Below are 15,105 nucleotides of genomic sequence, written 5' to 3' on the forward strand. Positions count from 1 at the left end.
AGCCTCCGATTCTGGTCTTTTCTCTGTCACAGACTCCCCTCGCTCACGCAGCCCTGTTGCCTCTTCCCAGTCTTCTCTATCAGAGGCGTAGGAAGGTCAGGTGGTACCCGGTAAGGAACATTTCTTGTCACCCCCAACACATTGATTTTTAAATTTTTTTTGCCTGCCAAAATGGTTTTATGGTTTTTCATATTTTCTTACAGAGGAATGTGGATTCTGAGCCTCTGATAACAAGAAGACGACTATGGACAGATATTTAAATCTACAGGATGGATTGTGTTTTGGCTTGTGCTATTTTATTTATATTTATTGTTTATTTATTTAATAAAATTTATTTTTAAAAACCTGCAAAGTGGTTTACCAAAACAAAAAAAACCCCACAAATCAAGAAAAATTAACAATCCTACGTACAAAAGCTAAAATATTAAGATTAAAATTACTTCAACTTCCTAAGCATCTAGGTATGCTTGCTTTTAGCAGGTGCCCCAAAAGAGTCTATTAAAGGCATGTGCTTTGTTGAAATTTCAGCCTTCACGACATAGGAAGACAGCCAAGTAAACAGCTATTTTCATGGAGAAGGGTCAAGATATTAACTGATATGCATGAAATTTCATATGTAGCTATATAATCCCTAGTGTAGTAAGATAGGAACTTTGGAGCAGGCATATTTTTTTAAAAAAAGTATTTTATGAACAGCCCTAGTAGGGCAGAGACATCACCTTGCCAACAAAGGTCTGTATAGTTAAAGCTCTGGTTTTCCCAGTAGTGATGTATGGAAGTGAGAGCTGGACCATAAAGAAGGCTGATCGCCGAAGAATTGATGCTTTTGAATTCTGGTGCTGGAGGAGACTCTTGAGAGTCCCATGGACTGCAAGAAGATCAAACCTCTCCATTCTGAAGGAAATTAGCCCTGAGTGCTCACTGGAAGGACAGATCGTGAAGCTGAGGCTCCAAGACTTTGGCCACCTCATGAGAAGAGAAGACTCCCTGGAAAAGACCCTGATGTTGGGAAAGATGGAGGGCACAAGGAGAAGGGGATGACAGAGGGCGAGATGGTGGGACAGTGTTCTCGAAGCTACCAGCATGAGTTTGACCAAACTGCGGGAGGCAGTGGAAGACAGGAGTGCCTGGCATGCTCTGGTCCAGGGGGTCACAAAGAGTCGGACATGACTAAACGACTAAACAACAACAAAGTAGGGCAGTAATTGTTCCTTGATAATTTGTCAAACCCCCCCCCCCCTCCATTATGGCACCTGGGGCGGACCGCCCCCCACCCCCCTTTCCTACACCCTTGTTCTCTCTTTCTCTCTGACCACTCGTCATCGTCCCACCACCACTCCCTGGGCTCTGAGACTTCTTCCCTCCATGGTTTCCTGGTTGGTTCCTCCCACCAACCAATCTGTACCCAACCAATCCATGACATCATGGTTTGAGAATACATTCCAGCCAGCCAGAAATACTGATGGTGAAGCAAGGCTAGTGAAAAGTGTAGCCCAGGGAAGGCGTGTGTGGCTACAGCAGGAGCGTGGCCCGCAGAGATTCTTAAGGGCCAAACAGATAGACCTGGAGGTCCACATTTGGCCTGCAGGCATGTGCTTCACTACCTCTGAGCTGGTGAGTGGAGAGTGCAAGCCATCTAGGATCCCATTAATTTAAGTGGGTCTACTCTGAGTAAAAGGGATGCAGGTGGCACTGTGGGTTAAACCACAGAGCCTAGGACTTGCTGATCAGAAGGTCGGCAGTTCGAATCCCTGTGACAGGGTGAGCTCCCGTTGCTCAGTCCCTGCTCCTGCCAACCTAGCAGTTCGAAAGCACGTCAAAATGCAAGTAGATAAATAGGTGCCACTCCGGCGGGAAGGTAAACGGCGTTTCCGTGAGCTGCTCTGGTTCGCCAGAAGCGGCTTAGTCCTGCTGGCCACATGACCTGGAAGCTGTACACCGGCTCCCTTGGCCAATAAAGCGAGATGAGCGCCGCAACCCCAGAGTCGGCCACGACTGGACCTAATGGTCAGGGGTCCCTTTACCTTTACCTTACTCTGAGTAAAACCTCATTGAGAACGTAGAATTGTTGAGTTGGAAAGGACCCTGAGGATTATCTATTTCAACCCCCTGCAACGCAGGACTATGCTTAGGAAGTTGAATTTTAATCTTATTATTTTAGCTTTCGTATGCTTTAAAGTAGGATTGTTAAATTTTCTTGATTTTACTTGTTATGTACTGAGTTGAATAGGATCCAAACTGCAGCAGTCTGATTGGTCCTAGAACAATAGGATCCAAATTGCAGCAGTCTGATTGGTCCTAGAACAATAGGATTCAGAATGCAGCAGTCTGATTGGTCCTAGAACAATGCAGCAGTATGACTGGTTGGCAGGAACCACCCAATCATGCTCCAGATAGAAGTGAATCCACAACCTGATTGGCTTACAGTAGAATTCCGGAATTAGCCAATCATGTGCAGCCCATTGTGTAAATAATGTATATAAAGCAGATACTTTGAGGGGACTTTCATTCATTCATTCCTCCTCACCACTATGAGCTGAATAAAGAGCATGAAATCACTTTGCGACTACTCTGAGTATATTTCATTACTGCTGTGTTGTTGTTTTTTGTTTTTTGTTTTGGTAAACCACTTTGCAGGTTTTTTTAAAATAAATTTTATTAAATATATATATATATATAAATAAAATAACACAAGCCAAAACACAATCCATCCTGTAGATTTAAGTATCTATCCATAGTCGCCTACTTGTAGTCAGAGGCCCAGAATCCACATTCCTTTGTAAGAAAATTTGAAATAACGTAAAACTGTTTTTGCAGGGGGGGGGATCAATGGGGGGGGGGTTGACAAGAAATTTTCCACACCTGGTACCACCTGACCTTCCTACACCTTTGTATGCCATTTCCCCATATGGGATTCGAACCTGCGGCCTTGGCGTTACCAGCACCATGCTCTAACTAACTGAGCTACCTCATAGCTCATTATTTCTGGGTGGGGTGGGGAACCACGGATGCGCAGCCTGGCCCTTTGCAGAGCTAGGATGCTTTCGATGGACTTGGGGTGTTGAATTTCCCCTTAGACTGGGCTGCACAGACTGCTTCTCACATTGTGCTCTCTGCCTGCCTGCCTGCCTGCCTGTCTAACAAACACAGAGATGCTTTGCAAGAGAATTAAGAGTCTGATGTGCTGGAGGATTCCCGATGGCGCTGGCAGCCCTCAGAGTTTTAGTAATGCCTGAAGCGGAGAGCCATAAAAGTGCACCTCAGCGCAACGTGCTGACAAAGTGCTTCTGGCTAGTTCTCCATTCCTCACTGAGTTCTGCAGAAACATTGCTCTAATCCTGCAAACATAAGCAGTGCCCAAAGGTGTTTTAGGATATGAAAGCTAAGGGGAACGCTGCAGCTACTGCCTTCCTTACTGTGGGGGGGACCCCAAACTCTACTTTCTATGTATTTAGGTTTTGAGGCTGGGGTGGTGATGTATTTATATACCAGGCAAACAGAAGTGCCTCCTGCACCAACATTCCCCAACCTGGTGCCCTCCAGATTTTGTGGACTACAAAAAGCCCCTGCCAATGGGGAAAGATACCGGTGCCTGTCTGTTGTGCCTTGTGGTACAAAAGCATAGGAAGATACCTTATAGTGAGCAAGACTGTGGGTTCCTCTAGCTCAATATTGTCCACTGAGGGATTCTGGGGGATTTCCCTGGTCTCGGATTCGCCAGCTGAGTCCTTGAGCAAATCAGTGTCTCTTCAGCTGAGCCAGGGTTGGAGATTTAATCTGTCATCCATGTGAAAGTCCTTTAGCTATTTGAAGATGGCTATCTTATCTCCTGCTCACTGGAAGGACAGATCCTGAAGCTGAGGCTCCAAGACTTTGGCCACCTCCTGAGAAGAGAATACTCCCTGGAAAAGACCATGATGTTGGAAAAGATGGAAGGCACGAGGAGAAGGGGACGACAGAGGATGAGATGGTGGGACCGTGTTCTCGAAGTTACCAGCATGAGTTTGACCAAACTGTGGGAGGCAATGGAAGACAGGAGTGCCTGGCATGCTCTGGTCCAGGGGGTCACAAAGAGTCGGACACGACTAAATGACTAAACAACAACAACAACATCTTATCTCCTCTTAGTATCAACTCCCTCATCCCCAACTCCCTCAACCATTCCTCACAAGGCTTAGTTTCCAGACCCTTAATCATATTGGTCGCCCTCCTCTGCACACGTTTTAGCTTGTCAATATCTTTCTAAAATTGTGTTGCCTAGAACTCGATACAGTATTCCAAGTGTGGTCTGACCAAGGCAGAATAGAGTGGCGCTGTGGTCTAAACCACTGAGCCTAGGGCTTGCAGATCGGAAGGTCGGTGGTTCGAATCCCCGCGACGGGGTGAGCTCCCGTTGCTCGGTCCCTGCTCCTGCCCACCTAGCAGTTCGAAAGCACGTCAAAGTGCAAGTAGATAAATAGGTACCACTCTGGTGGGAAGATAAATGGTTTTTCTATGCACTGCTCTGGTTTTGCCAGAAGCGGCTTAGTCATGCTGGCCACATGACCCGGAAAAACTGTCTGTGGACAAATGTCAGCTCCCTTGGCCAGTAAAGTGGGATGAGCGCTGCAACTCCAGAGTCGTCCGCAACTGGACTTAACTGTCGGGGTCCTCTACCTTTACCTTTTTTATGCCTTCCCTTGATCTGGACACTATCCTTCAGTAGATGTAGCCTAGAATAGCATTAGCATTTTTGCTGGTGCATCACACTGTGGACTCATGTTAAGCTTGTGGTCTGCTAAGACCCCTAGATCCTTTTCACATGTACTACTAATAAGATCCTGAATAGATCCTTTTCACATGTACTACTAATAACCCGGGACGCGGGTGGCGCTGTGGGTAAAACCTCAGTGCCTAGGACTTGCCGATCGCATGGTCGGCGGTTTGAATCCCCGCGGTGGGGTGAGCTCCCGTCGTTCGGTCCCAGCTCCTGCCCACCTAGCAGTTCGAAAGTACTCTTAAGTGCAAGTAGATAAATAGGGACCGCTTTATAGCGGGAAGGTAAACGGCGTTACCATGTGCTGCTCTGGTGCTGGCTCGCCAGATGCAGCTTGTCACGCTGGCCACGTGACCCGGAAGTATCTTCGGACGGCGCTAGCTCACGGCCTCTAGAGCGAGATGAGCACGCAACCCTAGAGTCGGACACGACTGGCCCATACGGGCAGGGGTACCTTTACCTTTACTAATAAGCCAGGTATCCCCCCCTTTTTTTATATTTGTGCTGCTGGTTCTTCCTGCCTAACTGCAGAAACTTCCATTTGTCCCTACTGAAATTCATTTTATAGCTTGGGACCAGTTCTCCAATCTGTTAAGGTCATTTCGAATTCTGATTCTGTCTTCTGCAGCATTGGCTTCCCCACCCCCACCCCCAAAAAAGTTTGGTGTCACCTGTAGATTTGATAAGCATCCCCTCAATTCCTTCATCCACGTTGTTTATAAAGATGTTGAACAACTACGGGCCCAGGACAGAACCTTGTGGCACCCTTCGTGTCCATATTAGACCAAGCCCACCAATTATTGGTGAATAATTGTCTCCATGCTTATTTAACCTACTGTATATGCAGAATTCATCATGTGAAAGGCTGAGCTGGATGAATCCCAAGCCAGAATTAAGATTGCCAGAAGAAATATCAACAACCTCAGATATGCAGATGACACAACCTTAATGGCAGAAAGTGAGGAGGAATTAAAGAACCTTTTAATGAGGGTGAAAGACGAGAGCGCTAAATATGGTTTGAAGCTCAACATCAAAAAAACGGAGATCATGGCCACTGGGCCAATCACCTCCTGGCAAATAGAAGGGAATGAAATGGAGGCAGTAAGAGATTTTACTTTCTTGGGCTCCATGATCACTGCAGATGGTGATAGCAGTCACGAAATTAAAAGACGCCTGCTTCTTGAGAGAAAAGCAATGACAAATCTAGACAGCATCCTAAAAAGCAGAGACATCACCTTGCCAACAAAGGTCCGTATAGTTAAAGCTATGGTTTTCCCAGTGGTGATGTATGGAAGCGAGAGCTGGACCATAAAGAAGGCTGATCGCCGAAGAATGGATGCTTTTGAATTCTGGTGCTTGAGGAGACTCTTGAGAGTCCCACAGACTGCAAGAAGATCAAACCTCTCCATTCTTAAGGAAATCAGCCCTGAGTGCTCACTGGAAGGACAGATCCTGAAGCTGAGGCTCCAATCCTTTGGCCACCTCATGAGAAGAGAAGACTCCCTGGAAAAGACCCTGATGCTGGGAAAGACGGAGGGCACAAGGAGAAGGGGACGGCAGAGGACGAGATGGTGGGACAGTGTTCTCGAAGCTACGAACAGGAGTTTGACCAAACTGCGAGAGGCAGTGGAAGACAGGAGAGCCAGGTGTGCTCTGGTCCATGGGGTCACGAAGAGTCGGACACAACTAAACGACTAAACAACAAGAGACAATGGTAACCCTCTGTCACAGCTTCAGCAGAGTAGGGATACCCTCACGTCATGATAAGGCATGCCTAGAGTACTTGCTGTTCTGCAGGCACCATGCAGAAGCATTCCTCTCCCCGACCCACCCACCCCAATCATAAGCCCCTAATAAGGATTTCAATATGGCTAATCTAATAATCGAAAGCAAACATTGTCATTTGTTTCAATCTGAAACAGATAGAAGGGTGAGTCACCCTTAACTAAGACTAATCCTATCTTACTGCTCCTTTTAGGGCCATAAAAACTCATGGCAATTACATCTGAAGGCTGTTTTGCCTTTTCTTGAAGACTATTTTAAAAAAAATGCGGGGAGAGGATCTGTCATTTCGGTGATGCCTCATTAGAGGAATATTAAGACCTTGGAGACAGGGTGGACGCACCCCTAGCTGTGGAATAGGAATAGGGTAGCAACTGACGCCTTACAAAATGATGATGATGATGATGACGACGACAAAGGAAGGCACAGGTCTGCATAAAATCCAGATAAGCTAATTGAGAAGGATAGCTACAATTTTAGAAATGACTCTGTAATAAACAAAAATCTGCCCTTATTCCCTTATGGGACACAAGAGCCCTTATAGAGTCCTTTGTAGGTTCTCCATCGGCTGGAGAAAATAACTGAGGCCAACCAGAGAATATTGAGAAGCAAAGCAGCTCGTAAGCCTGATCTTTATTGCTCTGTTGCAACAGGGTCCTCACTTACCACACACAGGAGAAGGAGGAGGACCCAGAACCAAGGTGTGTCCGCCCTTATATAGACATTTTAAATTGCCCACCCTGGAGTCCAAGACCAACCCCCCAGAAACATCATACATACATCACAGAAAGGGTGGTCTACAGCAGAAATCTGAGTGTGTTATTTATCTCCTGTCTGGCAGATTACCTGTTAATGCTCGCTTGATTGGATACACTGGGGAGCCTGGCCAGTCTTTTGTAATGATAAGTACTTAGTTCCTGAGCCAGGTCACAGCCTCACCCTATTCATACACAGACATACCCTTAAGACAGGATTTGTGAAGGAAAAGACAATGGGGAGGCTTTTCCATTTTCTTTTGACCTTGTTTGAGGTCAATTTGGGAGGCACAAAATGGTTTCAGGACTTTCTGTGGCGTTTCAGACATGTGGTTTATATAGCGATGTACATGCTTGGTTGGTGCATTTATGAACATTGTGTGTGTGTGTGTGTGTGTGTCCTTAAATTTTTTATTTCAACAACTATGAAATGAAAAGGAATACATTTTACCACGTGGGGTTGGAAGGATCCAACTAGAGGTTACTTTTGGGGGGCACTTCAAAGCTGGAGCCTGCCCCGACCCCAATTTTTATTCCAAGAGATGGCAAATACAGCAGCTCTAAAGGGCTTTTCTCCTCCATGTTCACAATTCAGTCTGTGCCCAGCCTAGGTCTGGCAGTCTGCATAGGATTGACATGAGGGCTGCCAAGTCGGGAGCACCCCAAATCCTGAGATTTCAGGGCCCAAACCTGAGACCTAGGGGTGGCACCTTGGCAATGGTGATCCTAGCTCTGCAGTCCCTCCCACTACTGAGCCATAGAGATGGAGGTTAATTGGGAGAGGGGAGGAGGACGCAGAGGAGGACAGACCCCTCTTCCCTGAGAGTATATGGAGGCTCGGGTGTGAATTTTTTATATATATTTGAAAGCAGAAGAAGAATGCCTGATCAAGTCTTCACAACGAGCCCTACAGATTAGGAAACCTAGCACATAGGTTCCTCTTCTTCTTCTTTGGCGATCACTCATAGCCGAGTAAGATTGTCATCCATAAACATGATTTTAACAATGAGTCCATAAGTGACTGTGGAGGCCAATTCTGGATCCACACGTCCTTCCACAGTGGGGACAGAGATTTCCGGGCAGGAGTTGATCACGGTGAGGGTTTGCCAAGCATGTCTTCCTCTTAGCACGTTTCTCCCTTTCATCCTGAGTTTAGGCATCTTCAAAGCCCATGACACCTTTGGTAAAGGCTGTTCTCCAACTGGAGCACTCGCAGGCCAGTGTTTCCCAGTTGTTGGTGTTTATACTACATTTTTTTTAGATTTGCCTTGAGACAGTCTTTAAACCTCTTTTGTTGACCACCAGCATTACGCTTTCCATTTTTAAGTTCGGAATAGAGTAGTTGCTTTGGAAGATGATAATCAGGCATCAGCACAACATGACCAGTCCAACAAAGTTGAAGAATGTTGAAGAATCATTGCTTCAACACTGGTGATCTTTGCTTCTTCCGGTACACTGGTATTAGTTCACCTGTCTTCCCAAGTGATGTTTAAAATTTTCGGAGACACCATTGATGGAATCTTTCAAGGAGTTGGAGATGGCGTTTGTAAGTGGTCCATGTTTCACAAGCATACAGTAAGGTTGGCAGTACAATAGCTTTGTCAACAAGCATTTTGGTTTCTCTGCAAATGTCCTGGTCCTCAAACACTCTGCACTTCAATGGGGAGAAAGCTGCACTCGCAGAGCTCAGGCGGTGCTGGATTTCAGCATCAATGTTGGGGGCCGGATCCGGCCCAATCGCCTTCTAAATCCGGTCTGAGGACGGTCCGGGAATCAGCATGTTTTTACATGTGTAGAATGTGTCCTTTTATTTAAAATGCATCTCTGGGTTATTTGTGGGGCCTGCCTGGTGTTTTTACATGAGTAGATTGTGTGCTTTTATTTAAAATGCATCTCTGGGATATTTGTGGGGCATAGGAATTGGTTCATTCCCCCACCCCAAAAAAATAGTCCAGCCCCCCCACAAGGTCTGAGGGACAGTGTTTTCTGCTGAAAAAGTTTTCTGACCCCTGACCTAGCGGGTCGGCCTCTAGAAATTAGGACAGAAGGCCACTTCTGTTGGGGGGGAGGGAGGCTGTATCCCTGCCTAATTTGGAATCTGGGATATCATCCTCTGCCTTGAAACGCAATGTGTATATGTGTGCATTTGTGTTTTTGTTTTGGAGTCTGAATAGATCCATGCCCGTTGCTGAGCTGAAGTGGGCATTGTTATCTGAGCTCCACACTTGGCAGCGATTAGCGTCCTGCGCCCCCAGGATAGCGCTTCATTGTGACGGCAACGACAACCGCTCGGGTGTTTTGTTTCGTTTTGTCCTCTCCCCTTTTGCCGCCTCTTATCTGCTTGACATGGAGTCTCGGGTCCCACAAGTGCTCGTGGGAGACAAGGCGGGCTACGTGCAAGTCCCTCTCTTCCCCATTCCTTCGGCCTCCTCTCTCTTTCCCCACAGAAGGACAACCGAGGCAGTCCAGTTGTGGGGAGCGGAGAGGGGGGCAGGCAGGAGAAAAGAATGGCCATAAATAACAGTGAAGGAACTGGCAAAGAGCGCAGACAGAGAAGGGAATCAGGACCGGAACTGCTTTTAATTAACAATTGAGGCACAGATAACAGTTCGCATCTAAATGCCAAAATGCTAATGCATCTCGCTTGGCTTCAGACAATATAATTGTCCCTTCCTTGTTTTGTTGCAGATCAGTGACAACCTGTCTCTCCTTGGGCCTCAAGATACTGGCCCCCTCCTCCCCTCCCTTCCCCTCCTGATAAATAAGAGGAAAGCTTGTCAACTTCTCCCAATAAACAACAAAACCTTTTCAAACCCCACGCTCGTAGCTGGATCCCTGCCAGTTCCTCACGCCATGCAAGGTCTGCTTGCGTTCTCCAACCTGGTGCCCTCCAGCTGTTTGGGGACGGAGGCTGGATTGTCGCAATGGGCTTTACGTGGGCCTTCCCTTGAAGACGACTCGGATACTTGAGTTGGTTCAAAATGCAGCGGCCATTAAGATCTCACATAACCCCTTTTTTAAAAAGGCTGCCTTGGTTGCATTTCAGGGTCCAATTCAAGGTGCTCACATGAGTGTTCACAGCCCTAAATGCCTCAGGCCCCTAATCATCATCATCATCATAGAATCATAGAGTTGGAAGAGACCACAAGGGCCATCGAGTCCAACCCCCTGCCAAGCAGGAAACAATAATAATAATAATAATCTATTTATGCCCCCTCCCATCTGGCTGAGTTTCCCCAGCCACTCTGGGCGGCTTCCAATTGAGTGTTAAAAACAATACAGCATTAAATATTAAAAACTTCCCTAAACAGGGCTGCCTTCAGATGTCTTTTAAAAAGAAGATCACTGCTTATTTGCTTCACATCTGAAGGGAGGGCATTCCACAGGGAGGGTGCCACTACCGAGAAGGCCCTCTGTCTGGTTCCCTGTAACTTCACTTCTCGCAATGAGTGAATCACCAGAAGGCCCTCGGCGCTGGACCTCAGTGTCCAGGCAGAATGATGGAGGTGGAGACGCTCCTTCAGGTATACAGGACCGGAGCCATTTAGGGCTTGAAAGGTCAGCACCAACACTTTGAATTGTGCTTGGAAACGTACTGGGAGCCAATGTAGGTCTTTCAGGACCGGTGTTATGTGGTCTCGCTGGCCACTCCCAGTCACCAGTCTAGCTGCCGCATTCTGGATTAATTGCAGTTTCCTGGTCACCTTCAAAGGCAGCCCCACGTAGAGCGCATTGCAGTAGTCCAAGCGGGAGATAACTAGAGCATGCACCACTCTGGTGAGACAATCTGCGGGCAGGTAGGGTCTCAGTCTGTGTACCAGGTGGAGCTGAAAATACCTGAAAGACTGCCTCCTTCCCTGCAGACCTTCTCAGATGCTGAGATCAGTAGTGGAGACCCTCAGAAGCCCGCTGAAGGGTTGGCTTAGGAGCAGACCTTCTCTGTGGTGGCCCCTAAGATGCGTAACTCCCTCCCCACAGAGGTACATCTGGCACTTTCATTGTATAGCTTCTGGCAAATGCTGAAGAAACACATCTTTACCCTGGCTTTTGACACTTGGGATGTGTATTTTCACTGCCCTATTACTATGATGTACAGTTATTTTAAATTGTTTTTGATATTGGGTTTTCATTGGTGTAACACACCCTGTGACCACCCTGGGTGAAAAAATGGGAAAATAATATTGGCAATTTGCATCGGCCCCAGCTGGGTCGGACCCTAGAAGCAGTGAAGGAAGAATGAGCAGGGCATATTCATAAAGGAACACCCAGAAGGTGAAAGGGCACTCTTGAGACCCGCCACTCAGCTGGAATAATAATAATAATAATAATAATAATAATAATAATAATAATAATAATAAATTTTATTTATATCCCGCCCTCCCCAGCCGAAGCCGGGCTCAGGGCGGCTAACAACACTAAAATAGTGCAACATTATAAAAACATCAAAGAATTAATTAAAATCAAAATTGATGGCAACCATAAACTAAAGTATTGTAAAGATTGCCAAAGGAGGGAGTCAGGCTGCGCCCTGACCAAAGGCCTGGTGGAACAGCTCTGTCTTGCAGGCCCTGCGGAAAGATGTCAAGTCCTGTAGGGCCCTAGTCTCTTGTGACAGAGCGTTCCACCAGGTTGGAGCCGCAGCCGAAAAAGCCCTGGCTCTAGTTGAGGCCAGCCTAACCTCTCTGTGGCCTGGGACCTTCAAGATGTTTTTATTTGAGGACCGTAAGTTCCTCTGTGGGGCATACCAGGAGAGGCGGTCCCGTAGATACGAGGGTCCTAGGCCGTGTAGGGCTTTGAAGGTTAAAACCAGCACCTTAAACCTGATCCTGTACTCCACCAGGAGCCAGTGCAGCTGGTATAGCACCGGATGAATGTGATCCCGCAGCGAAGACCCCGTAAGGAGTCTCGCTGCGGCATTCTGCACCCGCTGGAGTTTCCGGGTCAGTCTCAAGGGCAGCCCCACGTAGAGCGAGTTACAATAATCCAGTCTGGAGGTGACCGTCGCATGGATCACAGTGGCTAGGTCAGGGCGAGAGAGGTAAGGAGCCAACTGCTTAGCTTGGCGGAGATGAAAAAATGCCGCCTTTGTTATAGCTGCAATCTGCGCCTCCATGGAGAGGGAGGTATCGAAGATTACACACCCAAACTCTTAACGGACGGTGCTGGCACTAATTGCACCCCCGCAAGAGATGGGAGTTGCCCCCTCAATCCCATATCGTCCCGTCCCAGCCAGAGGACCTCTGTCTTCGAAGGATTTAACTTCAACCGGCTCCCACGTAACCATCCAGCCACAGCTTCCAAGCATCTGATCAGTGTGTCTGGGGCCGAGTCAGGATGGCCATCCATCAACAGATAGAGTTGGGTGTCATCAGCATACTGTGGCTCACTGGGAGAGGAGGCCATTATGGCAGCTTCCCTGTGAATGGGTTGCTGTTTCTTACGGGGGGACAGGGGATGGGGAGGTGGTGGGGAGGTCAGCAAGCTGCAAATACACCAGCAGGAGCGGCAGATTGGGTCTGCCAGTGTGTTTGCACTGCACTGACCTCCTCACTACCTTAACAAGAATGTGAGAATATAAGAAGAGCCTGCTGGATCAGGGCAGCAGCCCAACTAATCCAGCATCCCGTGTTAGGATATTTCCGTTCCTCCTTAAAAAGGGAACAGGCTGTTGTGTGTCACATGCCTGTGTACTTCCTGCTCACAGGGAGTTTCCGTTTTGTATATAGCTATTGTTCTGGCTGTTTTTCCTCGACACGGAAGCAAGCAGTCATGTTTTTCTTTTGTTCTGACCAACGTTGAATAAAGCTGTAATTATGCTCTCCTGGGTGAATATTCCGTTGTGGAAACTCTGCGAAAAGGTCTTGCATGAGTCTTGGAATGGGTCTGAGGCTCGTGTCGTTAATTGACTGATGCTGTTTCCACGGGAGACCAATGATTGTCCGGAGACAACGTGGAAGCATGATGGCGTTTGTCTCCCTGGCAGTATCCCAACATCTTGTTCCCACGGTGGCCAGCACGATGCCCTCACGGGAAACCCACAAGTAGGATTCGAGGAATGTTTGTGTTCCTCTCACAACATTAGACCCCATGGACATCCCACGAGGCTGGAATCTGGATGATCCAGATGAGGAGATTTCACCCCTCCCATACCCAAGAATCTCCTGATGATCTCCTGATGGTCTCTGCTGACTCTCCAGAGAGAAGGAGGCGTGTCCTGCCTATCTACTTATTCTGCCCAGCAACATCTCTGTGTGTGTGAGAGAGAGTCAGTCAGTCAGTGTATCGGAGAGAGTGAGAGTGTTGGAGATCCTAGAGATAAGGTTGCTGCTAAGAGCAGCTGCAGACTCTCAGTGTAGCATTGATTTATGCTCAGAATATTCAGCTCTGTATATAGCTTTGTATCATAGTTGTAGTTACAGAATAAAGGAAGATATTCTACAGAGCTGCTCTCCGAGTGGTTTATACTCTGCAAGACTCTGCAAGACTCTGCTGCGCAACGACTGTATTATTGAGACAGTGAATCCGGTGCTCTCAGCTCTGAGCTGTGAGTCCACAGCACTGTGACCTGTTCCTGTGAGAAAGGAGGTCTCTGGCGGTGCTTCCCAGCTCGCCTAGCCCAGTCGGGGTTGAGGTGCATGAGTCCAGTTGGCGCACTGGCTCTAGGGCGAAGCTGACACCAGAAAAGGCAAAAGGAAGGAATTCTTCAGATAGCACATAAACTTAGGAACTCCCTGGCTCAGGAAGCAGGGATGGCCACAAACCTAGGTGCTTTTAAAAGAGGATTAGATAGATTCACGGAGGAGAGGGCTATTGATGGCCACGCTCTGTTGGAAGCAGTAATGCTTCTGAACACCAGTTTCTGGAAACTGCAGGAGGGGAGAGTTGCTCTTGTGGATCCTGTTTGCGGGTTTCCCACATGCAGCTGGTTGGCCAATGGGAGAACAGAATGCTAAGCTAGATGAGCCCCACTAGGCCTGTTCCAGCAGAGCTCTTCTCAGTCCTGCAGCTTGGGGGGGGGGGTCACACATTTTCTGGAGGAAGCACGACCAGGCACACCCACAACAGGCTCCCATCAGAGCCTGGCTCTGGTACGTGAGGGAGTTGCCAAGACAGCTTCCCTGTGCCCAGCTGCAAGCTCTGCTGCAGTTCTGCTCCTGGGTCATGTCTGACCCTGGGGGCAGAGTGGAGTGTTGGCTGCAGAGAGCTGCTGCCCCTTCTCCTCGACTGGGCTGCACCATGAGTAGCTCGGCCACAGCGGACAGAGGCTGCCAACCAAAGCAGCTCCATTCCCAGGTCAAGCCTTACCCAGGCAGGGAAAGGAGGCTCTGGTGTGCAAGGATGGAACACAGGTGGCGCTGTGGTCTTAACCACTGAGCCTCTTGGGTTTGCCAATCAGAAGGTCGGGGGTTCGAATCCCCACAATGGGGTGAGCTCTCATTTGCTCTGTCCCAGCTCCAGCCAACCTAGCAGTTTGAAGGCATACCAGTGCAACTAGATAAATAGGTACCCAGATTGGGTCTGCCAGTGTGTTTGCACTGCACTGACCTCCTCACTACCTAACAAGAATGTGAGAATCTAAGAAGAGCCTGCTGGCGCTGTGGTCTTAACCACTGAGCCTCTTGGGCTTGCTGATCAGAAGGTCAGCAGTTCGAATCCCCACCATGGGGTGAGCTCCTGTTGCTCTGTCCCAGCTCCTGCCAACCTAGCAGTTCAAAAGCACATCAAAGTGCAAGTAGATAAATAGGTACCACTGCGTCAGGAAGGTAAACAGTGTTTCCATGCACTCTGGTTTCTGTCACGGTGTCCCATTGC

General features: G+C 48.0%; 1 long non-coding RNA gene across 1 annotated transcript in view; it reads left to right on the forward strand.

Annotated features, from left to right (window-relative positions):
- Window positions 1-734: 734 nt before the first annotated feature.
- The window catches only part of LOC308585230, a 133,449-nt gene continuing 119,078 nt past the window's right edge, over window positions 735-15,105 (forward strand). The window contains exon 1 of the long non-coding RNA XR_014007175.1: window positions 735-936. This is a non-coding gene — a long non-coding RNA (uncharacterized lncRNA). The remainder of the gene's footprint in view (window positions 937-15,105) is intronic.

The sequence above is a fragment of the Podarcis bocagei genome, assembly GCF_964188305.1.
Source record: "Podarcis bocagei genome assembly, chromosome: 4".
In the NCBI taxonomy this organism is placed as follows: domain Eukaryota; kingdom Metazoa; phylum Chordata; class Lepidosauria; order Squamata; family Lacertidae; genus Podarcis; species Podarcis bocagei.